The sequence below is a fragment of the Corvus moneduloides genome, chromosome 15 (genome assembly GCF_009650955.1).
Source record: "Corvus moneduloides isolate bCorMon1 chromosome 15, bCorMon1.pri, whole genome shotgun sequence".
NCBI classification, from domain to species: domain Eukaryota; kingdom Metazoa; phylum Chordata; class Aves; order Passeriformes; family Corvidae; genus Corvus; species Corvus moneduloides.
The window spans coordinates 17,550,720-17,569,952 of NC_045490.1; the positions used below are offsets into that span (position 1 = coordinate 17,550,720).

Below are 19,233 nucleotides of genomic sequence, written 5' to 3' on the forward strand. Positions count from 1 at the left end.
TGGAAAAGGCGTCCAGGATCATCGAGTCCAAGCTGTGCCCAATCCCCAGCCCAGAGCACCAAGTGCCACCTCCAGCCCTTCCTTGGACACCTCCAGGGATGGGCACTCCAAACCTCCCTGGGCAGCCCCTGCCAAGGCCTGAGCACCCTTTCCATGGGGAAATTCCTGCTGCTGTCCACCCTGAGCCTGCCCTGGCCCAGCCTGAGGCCGTTCCCTCTCCTCCTGTCCCTGTTCCCTGCCAGCAGAGCCCGACCCCCCCGGCTGCCCCCTCCTGTCAGGGACTTGTGCAGAGCCACAAGGTCCCCCCTGAGCCTCCTTTGCTCCAGCCTGAGCCCCTTTCCCAGCTCCCTCAGCCGCTCCTGGGGCTCCAGCCCCTTCCAGAAGGGTGCCTAGAAGGTGCCAAGGGCTGGGTGACAGCGAGGTGCCCACAGGAGGGGGGGCCTGGCACCAACTGTGATGGAATCTGCTGGTTCATGGACCCCACCCAGGGCACCTGAGGACCGAGGGGAGGCTCCAGGTGGCCTCAGGGACAGGGAGAGCTCTGGCTCTGCAGAGAGAGAGCCAGAGCAGGGAGTGACACCCGGCTGTGCCACATCCCAGTCCTGAGGACACCAGCCAGGACAGCTCGGGGGCTGGCAGGGAGCTCTCCCTGCACAGCAGCACCTGGAATCCTTATCTGCTTCCCTCAGCCTCCAGCCTGGTGCTCTCCCAGCACATCTCCCGCTCGCCATTCCTCATCCCAATGGGAAGCAGGAGGTGGGAGCTGCCAGTTCATGTCCAGCAGGACTCACCCTCCTCGAGCTGCCTCTGTCACACAGCATTTCTGCCACCCTTTTGTTCAAGCCTGGATGCCTGGGCAGGAATTTGGTGGCTTTCCAGCACTTGGAAGGGATTCTTGTGGCCCCTGTAGATGCTCAAAGGAGGTGGGAGCTCAGACGTGGGACACTGCAGGGAATGAGCGTCACCCAACGGCATTTTTCTGCCTGGAAGCAGCTCTGGGCAGGCTGTGCCTCACCAAACCTGCGGGAAAGGAGCTCTGGGATGGACCAAGATGCCAAATCCTCCAAGTCCTTGCTCTGGGAAGCTGAGCCTGTCTCACTGGGGGAGTGGAGCAAGGGATTAAAGAACCCCTGACCAGTGTGAAGTTGACCTCTCTGTCCAAAAAGTCTCCTCTGGGTGAGCCCAGGAGCACAGGTACCTCTCTAGAGAAGACAACAAAAAGCTGCTGCCATCATCAAACAAATCCCTGGGCTCTGGGGCTGTTTTCCATGGATGTGTGCAGTTTTCCATGGATGTGTGCAGTTTTCCATGGATGTGTGCAGTCACTGCAGGATTCTCCTCCTGCTGGGGCCTCCCAGTGCTCCCAGCTCCAGTGGCCCAGTCCAGCTGCATGACTCCCCCAGGTATGAAGAGCAGAAGCTCAGGAGGGCCAGTCTGCTCCCAGGGAAGGCAGAGGTGTTCCCTGGATTCTGTGACACCAAGAGAAGACACTCCTGCCTCTTTTCCCACTGCCTGCCAGAGGAGGAACTCTGTGTGGGACCAAACAATGCCGGAAGAAGGGGAATGGGATATCCTGAGCGACCTGGATGAGCTGGAGAGGCTCTGCCTCCATCCCTCTGGCACCTCCTGCTCCGGGAGGAGCTCCTCTTGGCCGGTGTGTGGCTGCAGCTGCAGCTGTGAGCTCCCCACACCCATGAATTCCATATTTCCCTGCTCCAGGCCCTCGTTTCTCTTTGGCCTCCCTGCCAGGCTTCCCTCAGGGTCATGCTCAGGAGGGAAGATTTGCTCCCAGCCCCTGGCAGGGCCATATAACAAAACCAGCCTGCAAGGTTCCTTACTCATCTCATTATGCACACAGAGACCCCGGGCAGGCCAAGAGAAAGCAAAAATAAGAGCAAATTATTGCATCTCTTAGATCGGGATAAAATACCTCCTGGTGGAATCCTCACCGACATTGCAGCAGCTCACTGTGGGGCGGGAAGGTCCCAGTACTGGGACCAGTAGGGAAGGACCAGCCTGGTGGTGGCATCAGAAGAGCCCAGGGCTGTGTGCAGTGGCACTGTGCCCCCCGGGGGTGGTGGCAGTGCCCATGGCACACCGGTGATGGTTGTGTGCCTCAGTTTCCCAGCAGCTGGCGGGGCTGGCAGCTCCTGCTCCCAGGGCAGCAGTTCAGGGGATCCTGGTCGCACACGGGGCTGAGCTCCAGCGGCTGGGTAAGTGCTGAGTGCTATTAACAACCAGCAGCAGCTCCCCTTCCTGCCTTTGCCTCGGGCCATTGCAGCCCAGTGAAGCATCACCCACAGCACTACCTGGCTGTGCAAACCTCGGGATACGCTGGAAACCTGGAGCCGGGAGTCCAGGAGGAAGTGCCTGGCTTTATCCAGCCCGGTGGTGCAGGAGCTCAGGCTGCCTGGCAGATTGGGAGAGACACCCGAGGGTGAAGGAAGCAACCCCCAGGAATGTGGGACGGCCAGGGGGTGGCAGATGCAGCCCCCAGGCCTGGCTGTTTTGGGGAGGACGTGGCCAGCGCTGTTTTTGTTGGTGGTGCCTCCTGTGCCCCAAAGCTGGAGCTGGGCCCAAGGCAGTGCCACATCCCCAGCCTCGAGTGGGCTGTGCCTCCCCATCCTCTCCCTCATCACCCTTCCCTTCCCCATCCTTCCTCCCGGAGCTGGATCCTGCCTGGAGACAGATGATGTGCTGGGCAGCAACGGCAAAGTTTATTAAGTTGGGGTGGGAAGCTCTGGCAGGCTGGGTTCACAATTAGGCTCCCAAAGGCAAGACCATAAAGCATCCAGACACTTGGGATACGGGGCTGATTACCAGCATCCTTCATCATTAAATATTAACACCCAGGCTGCTTAAAGGCCAGTGAAAGAATTATAGAATTTAATACCTATCACGCTCTATCAATAGGCCGGGAGAAATATGGGCCTTGCGCCTGTGTGGGTTTTTTTTTTTCAGGCTTCAGAGTAAACTGGAAGTCTGGCAAAATTAAACAGCACAATTCTTGCTTGGGAGCCACTGGGAATTGCAAACAGGGAGCACCAGGGATCAGCCGTGTTTGATATGCTGGGGGAGCGAGCTCATTAAAACACAGGCGCTGGCACCAGAAGGGGAGGAAATTAAAGCATAATTTAAGAAAAGAAATCCATCTACGGAGCGTGGCTGCAGCCCCCAGCGCTCCCCGGTGTGCCTGGCTGCTCCCAGTGACCCCAGTCAGCTCCAGACTGCTGGGATGGGCTAAGGAGGGTTTGTACCCACTCCTACAAACCCCTGACTGTGCTCCCAGTGATCCCAACCAGCTCCAGACTGCTGGGATGGGCTTAAAGAGGGTTTGGGTCCAACCCTACAAACCCCTGACTGTGCTCCCAGCGACCCCAGTCAGCTCCAGACTGCTGGGATGGGTTTAAAGAGGGTTTGGGCCCAACCCTACAAACCCCTGACTGTGCTAGGACAGAGCCATCCATTAAATCCTTCCCAGTGGCCACATTCCCCTTTTCCAGCCCATGTATGTGGGATGTAACAGCCAGGACATGACTGAGGCTTCCCACCACTGCTCACAAATCCTTTATGTGGAGCAGAAATCTGGGAAAATCCCAGAAGTCCCAAAAAAGTTGATGCTTGTGACAGGCTATTTTTTACTGCTTTATCTGGCATTATTGGGCTCAGCTGTGGTAGGAAAAGGGTCGTGTGGCCCTTTTGGGATGGGAGACAGAATCCATGATGGAAACACTGGAGGGGACAGGCTGCTGGGACTGTCCCATGAGTGGCAAAGCCACCATTCCCAAAGCTCCAAACCCACCACCCCAAAGCTCCAAACCCACCACCCCAAAGCTCCAAACCCACCATTCCCAGAGCTCCAAACCCACCACCCCCAAAGCTCCAAACCCACCACCCCCAAAGCTCCAAACCCACCATTCCCAGAGCTCCAAACCCACCACCCCCAAAGCTCCAAACCCACCATTCCCAGAGCTCCAAACCCACCACCCCAAAGCTCCAAACCCACCACCCCCAAAGCTCCAAACCCACCACCCCAAAGCTCCAAACCCACCATTCCCAGAGCTCCAAACCCACCATTCCCAGAGCTCCAAACCCACCACCCCAAAGCTCCAAACCCACCACCCCCAAAGCTCCAAACCCACCACCCCCACAGCTCCAAACCCACCATTCCCAGAGCTCCAAACCCACCACCTCACAGCTCCAAACCCACCATTCCCAGAGCTCCAAACCCACCACCCCAAAGCTCCAAACCCACCACCCCCAAAGCTCCAAACCCACCATTCCCAAAGCTCCAAACCCACCATTCCCAGTTACAAATCCACCACCCCCAAAGCTCCAAACCCACCATTCCCAGAGCTCCAAACCCACCACCCCAAAGCTCCAAACCCACCATTCCCAAAGCTCCAAACCCACCACCCCCAAAGCTCCAAACCCACCACCCCCAGTTACAAATCCACCACCCCCAAAGATCCAAACCCATCCCAAATCTCCAAACCCATCCCAGAGTTCCAAACCCACCACCCCAGTTACAAACCCACCATCCAACCCACAAACTGCAGGGAAAGGGAGCTGGGCCGTGTTTTATCCAGGAGCCAGCACATCCCTCAGGCTGTCCTGGGTCAGGGTCTGGCTCTTCCCTGTGGGAGGACAATCGTGGCTCTGTGTTTTCCTGGGAGGGGACAGTGTCATGTGGTGGGATTGGGAGCTGTTGTCAGACACGTGGATGGAATCTGTGGTGGGATGATCCCTCCAGCCCCGCTAAAGACTCTCTCCTGGCCCATTCCTCCCTTTCCATATGGATAGAGATCCCAGAATCCCAGGATCACTGAGGTTGGAAAAGCCCTCCCAGCCCATCAAGTCCAAGCTGTGCCCGATGCCCACCTTGTCCCCAGCCCAGAGCACTGAGTGCCACCTCCAGCCCTTCCTTGGACACCTCCAGGGATGGGCACTCCAAACCTCCCTGGGCAGCCCCTGCCAAGGCCTGAGCACCCCTTCCATGGAGAAATTCCTGCTGCTGTCCAACCTGAGCCTGCCCTGTGCAAACTTTATACCCCCAGGCATCACAAACCTGGATTAAATCCCTCCCTGGCTTCTCGGCTCCATGTGCCACACACGTGCTCTTGTGCCTGCAGCTGGATTTAAATCCCCAGGGATGTGTCCTGGGCAGAAGGGGTTGAAACGTGACTCAGAAAGTGCAAAATTCCTTCAGTTGCAAAGGGAAATCCATGGCATGGTTGGAGCTGTGAGCATCCAGCTGTTCCTGGGATCTCACTGCTCGCTGCAGGGATACTCCTGGGCTGCTTTGGTCCTGACTGCCCACGAGCCAAGTCTGACCCTGCAACACAAACCAGAGCAGTTCCGTGAACCTTCAGTGCGGCCAGGCTGGGATTCCCATGCTTTTCCATGCTTTTCCATGCTTTTCCATGCTTTTCCATGCTTTTCCAAGCTTTCTGCATGCACACACCTGCAAATAAGAGCACTTGAGCTCTCCAGGCCCGGGGCTGAGTGAGGCAGGAGCGGCACCACCCGCGTGGGACGCGGAGCCTGGAGAAGGGCTTGGGCGCGGGGTGTTCATGCGGAAAAGCGCAGCAATCTGCAGCCAGGTCTCCTTTGTTCCTGCAGAAGCCTCTCCCTTGCCCTCCTTTTCACGCCACCGCTGTCACCTCCGCTTTTCCCTCTCTCCTCTTGACTTTTTGCCCCCGGGCTCGGAGGCACCGCTGCCCTGCACCCGCCCCGTGCCGCTGCTGTCGCAGCTCCGGGGGTTTCCAGCTCCCCACCCGACCCCAAATCCAGGACCAAGCATCTCCCAGAGCCAGCAAGGCGAATCCAGACGTGCCTGGCTCTGGGGAGGCTGATTGAAATAACGAATTAGGTTCTCACAGCCGCTCACTGAGCGAGAACAAGCGCGGGTCCCACTCCGTGTTTCCTAATGAATCCCGCTCAGTGCTTCCTGATGATTTGGTTAAAGGAGTTTGTGGCGTCTCCAGGCTGTGGAGCCCATGCAGCCCAGCCCAGCTGCTGGGGGAAGCTTTGAATACTCTCCCAAATTCACCTTTCCCTGCTGCCAGGCAGGATTTTTAATGTTTCCCGTCACGGCAGCGCCAATTCCATCTCCCGGTGCCATCCCAAGCAATCCCCTTTTCCCTGTTTGTCCTATTTAGCTGCACACAGATGGTTATCAATTTTTCCCTCTTTTTTGAGCGTCTCTGAGGGAATTTCCATGAGCAAGATCTCCTCTCCCCCAGCCCAGCACAAACGGAGGCCGAAGCTCAGTGCTCACCTCCCACATTCCCATGCCCCACGAGCGCTCTGATCCCACAAAAGCTGCTGGATCCAGACACCTGCCCTGCTGCAGGGAGTTCTCCTGAGCTCAGGAGCACTGCCTGTCAATAACAGCATTGCTGGGGAGGAGTCTGAGGCAGATTTAGATGAATTCATTTCTTTTAATTGTTATTTTCAAAGCCAGTCACTCCACGGTGATTTTTCCTTTTAAATTCTGCCATTTATTCCTTCTTGCTCTGTTATCTCTTAGCTGGGGGGAGATTGAGGGTTTTTCTCCCTGGCTGTTATTTTCCAGTGGCTCAGGTCATCCTAACTTACGAGAGTGGCTAAAATCATGTTTCTTCCTCCAGCTCCATTTTAATTCCCACCCTTGACTTTTCCCAGTGTTTTATTCTCCTCCAGTGCACGTCTCTTTCCCCAGGGAATTGCCAGCGTGGCAATAAATCACTGCTAATTCTCCTCCCTGCTCCTCACACCTCTTCTTTAAACAAATTTAATTTTTCACACATCCGTTTCTGCACTGTTCAGGAGCAACGCTCTGGGTTTTAAAATATTTGGGTTTTTTTCCAGTCACGTCATTTTTTCCCACTTGGAATGAAGCATCCCCAGGACTTTGAGCTGACATTGCTTCCACCCCCCGCCCTGCTCTGCTGTTGCAGTGGTGTTCTTTGAGCCGCTTTCACAAAATATCCCTTTTTTTGTCCTGCACACCCCTGGCTGCACCAATACCTTCCACCACAGTTCCTCTGCTCGCTATTCTTTTTCTCCAAGCCTTAAGAAATTCCAAGGTGCCTCCTGCTATTCCATTCTGAGTGGAAGTTTTGTCATCCTCAGCTCCTCGAGTGCCAGCACTGACGTCCCACTGGCTGGAGCTTTTCTGCCTGCCTCTCTCACTCGCTGCAGGTCTCTCTGTTGTGACTCAATTATGGGGCTTTTTAAGATTCCTCCGGGAGCTGTGGCTCTCCTGGATTTTAATATCCCACCCAGGACAACATTCCCATTAGTTTTATTACTTCTACTACCCTGATTCATTTGCTGCAGGCAGAACGAGTGGCTCCACACAGGTCTGGCACATCCCTGCTCCAAGCTGTTTATTCCAAAGCATCCAATGCAGGCAATAATTGCACACGGAGAGGCTGTGCCTGGATGCTGGAACACCGGGGAAGGCTTGGGTTGGATATCAGGAAATATTTCCTTACTGGAAAAGTGGTCAAGCTTCGGAATGGGCTGCCCAGGGCAGTGGGGGAATCACAATCCCTGGAAATGTTGGCCAAAAAAGGAGTACAGGTGGGATTAGTGCGATGGATTTGTGGGTGTGTGGAAGGGTGGACTTGGTAATCTTGGAGGGTTTTGCTAATCTGAATGATTCCATGATTGGGAAGAGCATTCCCAGCAGGTCAGGGAGGGATCCTGCCCCTGTGCCCAGCCCTGGGGGCACCTCTGGGGTGCCGTGCCCAGCTCTGGCTCCTCAGCCCAGCAGGGCCAGGGAGCTCCTGGAGCGGGGCCGGCGGAGGCTGCGCAGCTGAGGAAGGGCCTGGAGCAGCTCCGTGCCCAGCACAGGCTGAGGGAGCCGGGGCTGCTCAGCCTCGAGAGGAGCCCCAGCTGAGAGGGGCCCTCAGCCCTGGGTGTCCCTGGCTGCAGGGAGGGCTCAGGGCAGGGCCCGGGCTCTGCTCCGGGGCCCAGCAGCGGCCCCAGAGCACCGGGCAGGGCCTGAGCGCAGCAATTCCCCCGCCCAGGAGGCAGAACTGCTGCCCTGGGCAGGGCCCGGCCCCGAGCAGATTGTGCAGAGAGGCTGTGCAGTGTCCCTCGCTGGGGATATTGCAGAGCTGTGTGGGCACACTGCTGTGCCCTGGGCTCTGCCATGGCCCTGCTGGGGCAGGGAGGTGCCGCCGGCTGAGCCCCTGTGGGCTCTGCCAGCCTGAAGCTCCCCACACGGCTTCCAGGGAATGGAGGAATTCCTGATGCTCCCAGCTCCGTTCTTGTGTCTCGTGCCAGCAGCTCCTCCAGCCCCAGTGAAGGAAAACACCGGGCAGCTTGAAACCTCCAGTCAGCCCAGATTGTCCTGTTGTGGTGAAGACATCCAAGGAAACCCTCCAGTGGGATAATCTGGGAGCAGTGGGGCCAGGCAGACTTGTACCGGCTTGAGACTCTCCCAAAAACCCGCAGCAGAAATTGGGGAAAATCCCACTCTGAACAATCCGGTGCTGCTGTATCTCCCAGCAACATTCCCCAAAAACGAGGGCCCAAGGTGAAGAGATGCCAAAGGAGAAATTCCTGAAAGGCCCTTCCATTTCCACAAGGGAAAAATAAATATATGCAGTCAAAGATTAAATGCCAGCTTGAAGAGGCATTCAGACACACTTCAAGGAACAGCTCCAATATAGAAAACAAGAAAAGAACATTTCTGAGAACTTCAATTAAGTACAAGGTAACTTGGAATCATTCCCATCCGTTCCTTAAATTTTCCAGACTATCTTTTCTCCTTTAATTTACGCACGGCTCTCAGAAAGGCTTTGCTACATCAAAGATGCTTTTTGTCTCCTTTGTTCAAATGGATAAATTTGCCTACAAAAATTAGAAATATCATCAACAGTGGAAAATAATTTATTTGTAAAAGGAACTAACTTTTGTTTGAACTAGAGCTGGGAATTGAGATAATGTCTGTGAATATGCGGAGTGAATAGATGGAAGTATCTGAATTTATGGAAATACATGAATTCTCCTTTGCTGATAGAAAATTACAGTCAGGGCCCATCACAAGGCAAATTAATATTCAACATAATCTCATTCCCACACAGGAGCCCAAAGAGACAATTGATCTTGTTTGCACTGAAATCAATGGAACAACTCCCGGAGTTGGGCTTCCAAGGAGGAGCAGAGCCAGCGGGACACCTGAGCTGCTGCACATCCCCACCTTCCCCGCATCCCAAAAGCTTTGGAACCTCTCGGGGTGGATTGGAATCGACGATCCCACGCCAGGTCCGGCTTTTTCTGCTCCAAGTCACTCTCACAAAGCTCCGTGGGAGCAGCAGCAGTGACGTGCTCTCCCCGAGGTCACCTTTGGAGCTGTGTTTTCCAGGCCTTCAATCCCCCTCTCAGGGAAGATGTTTTCCTTCATCAAGGCTGCCAGGAGACGCTCAGCCCCGGCAGGAGCAATATGAGCTCTACCAGACATTATTTTTCATTTCTCTTTCAAATGCATCGATTTTTTTATCTGCCTGATTCCGAGGAGGAGCTGTGGCACCTCTTTTACATTCCGAGGCTGCCTCGGGAGTTGGAATAACTCGGAGCTCCAGATGTTCAGCTGGAGCTGGGCTGGTGCTGCCAGCTCAATGTCCCCAGCATCTGCTGAGGACAGGGGGAATGTGGCATCTCACAGCCTCCTGGGACAGCTGGGAGCTTAAACCCAGGAGTCAGAATCCTTGGACACACATTGGGAATGATCATTCCCCTACCAGGGCTGCTCCTGCTGATTTATTAATGATTAAAATCCAACCAGCGCCGCAGTGTCCAAGGCAGCTCCACACAACCCAGCCTTGCTAAAGGCAGGCAGCTCTTTTCCCTGGAATAGGAACCACCTCCAGGGCTCCCAGCAGATCCCAAACTGTGTAACCCAGAGGCAAAACCTGGACAAAAGTTCCATTTCGGCGTGGTGGAGAGTTCCACTGGCTTAGAGGCACAGAAGAGAGCAGGGGTGTCCTGGATTGGGCACAAATCCATTTAGGAACTGCTTGCAGTGACCCAGAATTCCCAACCAGACAATGACAGGCGCTCCAAGCTCCCAGCAGCTCCTGATCCTGCCTTCTCCTGCCTCTGATCCTGTCTTCCCCTGCCTCTGATCCTGCCTTCTCCTGCCTCTGATCCCCGTGGATCACGCTGGGCTTTGTGCAGGAGGAACCTGCTGCTGGCAAAGCTTTCTTCCCATGGCTGAGGGGCTCAGCTGGGGGCAGGAATCTCAGAAAGGATGCAATGAAGTAGAGCAGTGGCAGGAAAAAATAGGGTTTGATATTCCAGAGGCAGGGAAAATGAGGCTGGGATAAGGCACTGAAATAACAGCAGCTTCTTGAGCAGGTTTAGGTTGGATTTTGGGAAGGCTGTGAGGGTGGGCAGGCCCTGGCACAGGGTGCCCAGAGCAGCTGGGGCTGCCCCTGGATCCCTGGCAGTGCCCAAAGCCAGGCTGGACATTGGGGCTTGGAGCAGACTGGGGCAGTGGGAGGTGTGGGATGGGATGAGCTTTAAGGTTTTTTCCACCCCAAACCATTCCGGGATTCCCCCAGCACTGCCAATCCCACCACCCCCCGCGTCCCCAGCTGCCACATTGGAACACCCCAGGGACGGTGACTGACAACCCCAGGGCAGGTTCCGGTGCCTGGCCACCCTTTCCAGGAAGATTTTTTTCCCATTATCCAATCTAAACCTCTCAGTTCCACCCTGAGGGACACGACCCCGTGCCTGTCACCTCAGCCAGGGGCAAGTTTGGGGCAGTGGTGTCACTCCAGTGTCAATCCAGCTCTTCCCAAGTGGGGATGGGGAGTGGGACCTGCAGGAGCTCGGAGGGAGTCCTGTCCTTGCCCTTCCTGCATCCTGAGCTGCTCAGGAGGATGGGAAGGTGCCAATCCGAGCCCACGGATGTGCCCACCTGGAGTTTGGGGGATTGCGGGGCTTCCTCTGCTGCTGAGGGAGCGCTCATCCCTCAGGATGATCAAACACCTCATTCCCTGGTTTTCCTGGTGGTGTGGGAGGCAGAAAATGTGACAGGAGTGTTCTTAAAGGGGGCAGAAGGAGCTGGAGACAGGGAATGTGCTTTCCACAGCAGGCAAATCCAAAGGAATCGTGATAAACCCCGGAATTAACGGGAGCCCAGAGAGATGTGGATATACCGGGAAGAGTCAACATGGCCTCTCCAGGGGAAGTCACATCCCATAAACCTGTGACATTCCTTTGGAGGTGGCAAGACTGGTGCAGGCAATGATTGGCCGCAGTTAAACTGCATTTTCCAGAAATTCCATTCAAAATCCTCACGAAAGGCACTTGGAGACATTGGGATTTTAAGGAATACGAGAGGAAGCCCCTCCACGGATTTAAGAGTGGTTAAAAACATGACACGGAGGGAAGGATAACTGAGTTCTGCTCCTGCTGGCCCCAAAGCAGCCACGGGGATCCTTGGAGGCCTGTCCTGGGATCTGCGGCGTGGAACACTCATCAATGATCCGGAAAAGTGGGGAATGATGAAGTGACAGTGTTTGCCTATGCGACAAAATTATTCAGGATCATGAAATCCAACAGTGACAGTGAAAAGCTCTAGAGGATCTGCCGGGAGTGAGTTCCTGACAAGAAAACAGGAGGTGAAATTCAGTGTAAATACACGGAAGGCGACGGCAGGGAAGGGGAAAAAATCCAGAGTGGGAACGGAGTTTAAATAATGATTAACTCTGAGTGAGCTATCCCTGCTCATCCCGGAGTTCACGGAGCCCTGGGAAGGTGTCCTGGGAATGCTGCTCCAGCCTGTGCCTGGTCACAAAGGCAGGAGGATGTTTGGGGCCGCTTGGGACAGAGAGAACAGGGCAGGAATTGTCCCCAGAGCCAGCAGGGACACCCATGGGCTGTCGGTGTTTTGAGTGCTGGGTGTGTGGCTGATCCTGCTTCTCAGAAAGGACACGGCAGGAAAAGATAAAACCAGGAACAGGATGACCCAGGGATGTCAAAAAATTGATCAGACCGAGGTTATCCAGCCTGGATGGGCCGTGGAAGGCTGTCCTGGTGTTTTGGGGAAAGAAAATGGGAGTTGGTGACTGTCCCTTTCTGGCACTGCAATGAGGAACCAAAGCACAGGGAAGCAGATTGACAGTGGTGAAGCAGAACCTTTTAACACCTTCCAGGGCCCAAAGGGGCTCCAGGAGAGCTGCAGAGGGACTGAGAACAAGGCATGGAGGGGCAGGACGCAGGGAATGGCTCCCCACTGCCAGAGGGCAGGGCTGGATGGGATATTGGGAAGGAATTCCTCCCTGGGAGGGTGGGCAGGCCCTGGCACAGGGTGCCCAGAGCAGCTGGGGCTGCCCCTGGATCCCTGGCAGTGCCCAAGGCCAGGTTGGACACCGAGGCTTGGAGCCACCTGGGACAGTGGGAGGTGTCCCTGCCCATGGCAGGGGTGGAACAGGATGGGATTGAAGGTCCCTTCCAGCCCAAACCATTTTACAAACCCCCTCTCTGGTCTCTCTGCCTAAAATGAGGCATCCTCAGGCCCAGAGAGTGCAGCCCAAAGCCTCTTCTGCGTCTCCCACCCAAAGCAAAGCAGAATCCTCCACCAAGGTGCCGCCATTCCCAAGCTGATCCCGTGGGAGAGGCAGCTGAGGAGCGCGGCCAAGGAAATCTCTGCTGCTCTCCTGTGCGGGAGGCAAAGAGGAAAAATTAATATTTTTTTTTTTTTATCTAAAGACCAGAATTATTCAAACACAGACGTGCTACAGGAGAGCAGAACTCGGAGGAGCAGATGAAAGAATGAACTCTGGAGCGCTGAGAGGACGCACAGCGAGAGGCCACCTCCGCTGCCCCATCTCGGGGGGTTCCGCTGCCAATCCCGCTGAATTCCAAAGGGTGCGTTTCCTTCTGGAGTGCCGAGGCACTGCTCATTCCCCCTTGGCCTTGCTCTTCCTTTCGTCTTTATTTTTATTTCCCAGGGAGACACAATTAGGAACAATCCATTGGAGGGAAACGCCGAGATCTCGCATCGAGTCGAGGAGCCTGCTCGGAGAAGAAAGAAGATTTCGTGTGAAGGCACCGCTCACCAGCGAGACTCCACATCAAAAGGCTGTTTTTCCATGGACCAAAGAGCGGGATTCATTCTCCATCCGGACCCAGATTCGCACTGACACCGGGAAGACTTTCAGGCGGCCACACTTTGTTTACTTAAAAGCTCGGAGGAAGGGAAAATGTCACAAGCGCTCATGTAGAGCTGCGAGTGCCCCGGTTGGACACCTCCAGCACGGCTCTTTGTACAAGCAAAACCCTCCCCGCGGGCCGGGGAGTGCTGCACAAATCATCTGCCCAATCATTTACGGCCATGAATAATTCATGCACAGCCAAATTCCTTCACAAGCAGTTCCTGGGAAGGGCTGGGAGCTGCTCAAGGCGTGGATGTGCTGCTGCTGCGAACCTGAGAGGGCTTTCCTTGGATCCTTGGAGCTCCAGCCCTCCAAACATCGCTGCTTGGCCCCCATCCCGAGCTCTTTGTCCCTTCCCTGTCCTGTCCCGGCTGGTGGAAGCCCCATTGCCTCCCTCAAGGGCTAATTGCCATGAGGCACCTTAATGACTTCATGGGACTCGTTTCATTTCTTCTTCATTCATTTCTCTCTTCTGGCCGACAGTGGAGGCGCACGACTGCTTTGCTGAAGCTGCACAGCTCGCACAGATGTGGCTCCATCCCTCCAAACATTCCCATCCCGAGCTCTTTGTCCGTTCCCTGATTCCCATGACACGCCTGAACGACTTCGTGGGATTCATTTCCTTCCTTCCTTCCGAATTCCTTCCTTCCGAATTCCTTCCTTCCGAATTCCGAATTCCTTCCTTCCGAATTCCTTCCTTCCGAATTCCTTCCTTCCTTCCGAATTCCTTCCTTCCTTCCGAATTCCTTCCTTCCTTCCTTCCTTTCTTCCTTCCTTCCTTCCGAATTCCTTCCGAATTCCTTCCTTCCTTCCGAATTCCTTCCTTCCGAATTCCTTCCTTCCGAATTCCTTCCTTCCTTCCTTCCTTCCTTCCTTCCTTCCTTCCTTCCTTCCTTCCTTCCTTCCTTCCTTCCGAATTCCTTCCTTCCTTCCTTCCTTCCTTCCTTCCTTCCTTCCTTCCTTCCTTCCTTCCTTCCGAATTCCTTCCTTCCGAATTCCTTCCTTCCTTCCGAATTCCTTCCTTCCTTCCTTCCGAATTCCTTCCTTCCTTCCGAATTCCTTCCTTCCTTCCGAATTCCTTCCTTCCTTCCTTCTGAATTCGTTCCTTCCTTCCGAATTCCTTCCTTCCTTCCTTCCTTCTGAATTCCTTCCTTCCTTCCTCCCTTTCCTTGCTTCCTTCCGAATTCCTTCCTTCCTTCCTTCTGAATTCCTTCCTTCCTTCCTTCCTTCCTTCCTTCCTTCCTTCCTTCCTTCCGAATTCCTTCCTTCCGAATTCCTTCCGAATTCCTTCCGAATTCCTTCCGAATTCCTTCCTTCCGAATTCCTTCCTTCCTTCCTTCCTTCCTTCCTTCCTTCTCTCTGTCCCAGGCCGCTCCAAGTCCCATCCAGCCTGGCCTTGGACACTCCCAGGGATCCAGGGGCAGCCGCAGCTGCTCTGTTGCATCTTTTGGGGAAAAAGTATTTGGATTTTTTTCCCAGTGTCAGGCACAGCAGAACAAGCCCAGTTCTCTTTAGCCTTGCATGAGATGCAACAGATTTCCTATAAATAGATATATATATATTAAAAAATAAAAATATATAAAATATATAAAGATATAAAATATATAAAATAGAAAGATATAAAAATAGATAAAATACATATAAAGGTATAAAATATATAGAAAGATATATTTATAAATATAAAATATGTAAATATTAAAATATAAATATATATAAATATATAAATATATTAAAATATAGAAATATATAAATATATAAAAATATAAAATATATATAAATATAAAAATATATATAAAGAGAAAAATATATTAAAAATATATAAATATAAAAAGATAAAAAGATATATAAAATATATAAAAATATATAAATATATAAAAATATGTATAAATATGTATAAATATGTATAAATATATAAAAATATATGACAGGTTTCCTATAAATATATGTCTCCTATATATCTGTCCTCCGAAATATTTGCTGCACATCCTCAGGTGATGCATGCTCAGCTATCCATCCTGGTTTCCAGGACCTCCTTCCAGGGTGATCCCTCCATCTTCTGAGCGAGTATTTCCAGGAGAAGTGTGTTAACCCTGCTGGAAATATCCCTGTCTGCAAATCCAAGCTGCTTTTCCAGGAGGAAACTCATGGAGCGATCTGGGAATTTTCAGTCCTGTGTGTGGATTTCAGGAGGGAATTCCCCTTTTTTCCCACCCCACGGGAACGATCCTCCCCAGTCCAGGAGCTGCCCTGCTCCTGCTGTCCATGAGGAAGTTCTCCCTGCGTGTCCCATCCCCGCTGCTCACACGCGCTAATTACCCCGGGCGCTGATGAACTATGATTACATTTTTCTCTTCATTAAGCATGATATCAAATCATAACTCGCACGTATCAAACTGGTTTATTCCTTTTCCCCCTGTTTGCTTCGGGGCTCTTCCCCACTCCGGGTTTAGCTCCGGCTCTGCCGCCAGGACCCTGCAATTTTAATGATCTAATCCGGCAGCGAGCAGGCTTTAATTTAAACTTTTATTAACGACCACTTTCCACCCTCAAAGACTATATTAAAATTGCTTCATGGAATTGCAGATTACCAACGCCCCACTGCAAGGCCCACTCGTGCCGGAATTCAGAGCAATCCTGGGAACTCCTCTTTGTGCTTGGGATCATTTTGATCGCAGCTTTTTGCGCACCTCCCCTCGGAGACAGCGCTGCCCCAATCTCAGCGTGTGAAAGAAGAGAATTCTACCAAAAATCGCCTCTCTCGCGTTCGTTCTCCTCCGACGGGCAGCTTGAAATTTAATTTCTTGGACTTCTTGCACGGATTTTTGGGGGGGAGTCTGCTGGGGGGGATGGGAGTGAATCCCTCAGGCAGCACCGGACCAGGAATGACAGAATGCACCCCAAGAACAGTTGGGAAAGGAGAGGAGACGAGGGAGGAGGACGCAGGGATTCATTCCGAGGTGTAACATTGCAGCATCAGGACAACCTTTGGAAGTGTGAAGCCCTTTGCAGTTTTTCACGCCCCCTGTTAGTCCTGGCTCTGTTAGGCTGGGCTTTAAGGGGCGCCTCTTCTCAAGGAGTCTCCTTTGGGAATCAGGGCCCCGTTCAATGTGCTGTGAAGGGGATCCCCCACCCCCATTCTTTATTTTATTTTATTTTATTTTATTTTATTTTATTTTATTTTATTTTATTTTACTTTATTTTATTTTATTTTACTTTATTTTACTTTATTTTATTTTATTTTATTTTTTAAAATTTATTTTATTTTATTTTTTTACTTTATTTTACTTTATTTTATTTTATTTTATTTTTTAAATTTTATTTTATTTTATTTTTTTACTTTATTTTACTTTATTTTATTTTATTTTTTAAAATTTATTTTATTTTATTTTTTTACTTTATTTTACTTTATTTTATTTTATTTTATTTTACTTTATTTTATTTTATTTTACTTTATTTTACTTTATTTTATTTTACTTCATTTTATTTTATTTTACTTTATTTTATTTTATTTTACTTTATTTTACTTTATTTTATTTTATTTATTTTACTTTATTTTATTTTATTTTATTTTATTTTATTTTTTAAATTTTATTTTATTTTACTTTATTTTACTTTATTTTATTTTATTTTATTTTTTAAATTTTATTTCATTTTATTTTATTTTACTTTATTTTATTTTACTTTATTTTATTTTATTTTATTTTACTTTATTTTTTTATTATTTTATTTTATTTAACTTTACTTTATTTTATTTTATTTTATTTTAGGAGTCACCAAAGGCCTCAGCAGCCCCCAAGCCCCCCCAAAGCCCAGCACCCGGTGATTGTTTGCCTCAGGAAATGCCCTGTTAATCACTTGCTGTACGGATTTCGTTTCTCACCATTCTCCCCTCTTTATTTGCCGTTGTTTTTGTTCCTTTCTGCCGCTCCAGTGTTTCAGCCGCGTGGTGAAAAGGCAGAAACAACCTCAGGTTCTCAAGGATGCGAACAATCCATCAGCTCCGGGCCTCACAATGGGAATCCGCGGGAGCAGCTGCCTCGGGTTTGAATATCCCTCGCCCCAAAGGCTTGACCAGGGGACAGAAAAAGCACTTTATTCCCAGGAAAAAGAGGGAGGTCAAGGACACAGAGGGGGAGTTTTTCCATTCGAGATGTTTGCACTCGAGCTGCTCCTCTGGTCTCCTTTTCCAGCGATTGAGTGGAGCGGGTGAGCCACCTGATGCGTTTGCAATACCAGGACAAAACAGCCCAGCTGTGAAGTGCCCCTTTCTCCCCTAAAAATAACCTGGAGGGTTGAGCAGGGCACAGCAGAGACCTCCAAAGTCAGGGAAAATGCACTTCCCTCTCTGTAGGCAGTGCCAGGATCAGATTCCTGATGAAAAGGATTTCCCACTGGCACGTAAATCCAGCTGCCACAGTCCCTGGGCAGGGAGAACAGCTGGGAGCCAGACAAGCCCTGGAGAGCAGATTTATGCGGTTTATGCTTTGCCCACCTCCCGCTGGGCTGGGACAGGCCATGGTGCAGCACAGATCAGTGCTTGGGTGGCTTTTCCCTGTCCCCACCTGGAAGGAAGAGCAGCAGCCCCTGTGTCCTGCTTATTTCTCCCTTTTCCTCCTGAAATCCTGCCGAATTCCAACCCCAGTGCGGTGGGAGCCCTCCCAGCCCACCTGTGACAGGGATGAGGTTCCCATTGCTGAGGGGCCCTTCCCTCAGGAGTGCTCACATTGCTCGGGGTGGGATTTCCCCATCCCCAGGTCCTGCCCAAAGCCTGCTCCTCACAAAGCGATGGCCACCTTCCTCCGGCTGGATATTTGCCATGGGAATTGTGGAACTGTAGAGAAAAGTCACCTGGACCTCTCTCCATCCTATAAGGAAAGGCTGAGGGAATTGGGATTGTTGAGCCTGGAGAGGAGAAGCTTTGGGGTGACCTCACTGGGGCCTTGCAGGGCCTGAAGGAGCTGCAGGAAACATGGAGAGAGACTGTGGAAAAGGGAATGGAGGGACAGGACCCAGGGAATGGCTTCCCAGTGCCAGAGGGCAGGGCTGGATGGGATATTGGGAAGGAATTCCTCCCTGGGAGGGTGGGCAGGCCCTGGCACAGGGTGCCCAGAGCAGCTGGGGCTGCCCCTGGATCCCTGGCAGTGCCCAAGGCCAGGCTGGACATTGGGGCTGGGAGCAGCCTGGGACAGTGGGAGGTGTCCCTGCCCATGGCAGGGGTGGGATGAGCTTTAAGATCCTCTCCAACCCAAACCACTCCATGATTCTGGGATGATCCTGATGCTCCATGAGCTGAAATCACTGGCCTGGGTTTCTCCATGCTGGGATGCACAGGGCATTCCTGGCTCTCCATGACCTTGGAGTTGTTCCCTGCTGCCAGCCCAGCCCTTGCAGCCCCATCCATGAGCTCCATCCCTGTTGGATCCAGCCCATTCCCACCCCGTGACCTTGCCCTGTTGAGGCTGGCAGGAAGCCAGGGCATCTCACCTGCCTCAGCATTCCCAGCTCATCATTTGACACCCACACCCCCAGGATCCATCAAATCGGAGTATTTGTTCCATTTGCTGCCTCCTCCCCCTGAGCAGGGCCTGGAAACAGGAGTGGGAGCTGAGTGAAGCCGGCGTGAAGGGGCTGGGAATTTGTGTTCCGTGGATATTTGTGTGGTAAAGTTACAGATCTGCTTTTCCCCCTGTTTGCAGTAGCGCCGCTCAAATATTTGTGGAGCCTGAACGCGGCCTAATTGAAATTCACTTGGATTCAAATTAATATTCATGATTTTTTTCCCCCCTCTCTCCTGCCTTCCACCCTTCACTCGGCTCTGAAGGGAAGCAGCTCCCTGCTGAGGAGGGGACAGCTGGAAGCTGGGAGGCTCCTGGGAGGGTGAAAACTTTGGCAATCCGCTCGGAATTTCTGGAGGCAGCCACACGCTGGATGTCAGGATTGACAGGAAGGTGTTGAGCTCCGTCAGGGAGTGCTGGAATTTTGCAGCCCCTCCCTCTGCGTCGCTGCTCGCTCCACCTGCTCCTTGTCCTTGAATCCAGCTCCATCCTGCCCTCCTCCATCAGCATCCCTC

The 19,233-nt window shown here is 52.2% G+C and overlaps 1 long non-coding RNA gene across 1 annotated transcript; it reads right to left on the reverse strand.

Annotated features, from left to right (window-relative positions):
• Nucleotides 1-525: 525 nt before the first annotated feature.
• LOC116451527 lies at nt 526-12,311 on the reverse strand. The gene is made up of 3 exons (XR_004243222.1): nt 12,153-12,311; nt 5,024-5,029; nt 526-541 (listed from the first exon to the last, which is right to left on the reverse strand). It is a non-coding gene; the product is annotated as an uncharacterized LOC116451527 (long non-coding RNA).
• Nucleotides 12,312-19,233: the final 6,922 nt, after the last annotated feature.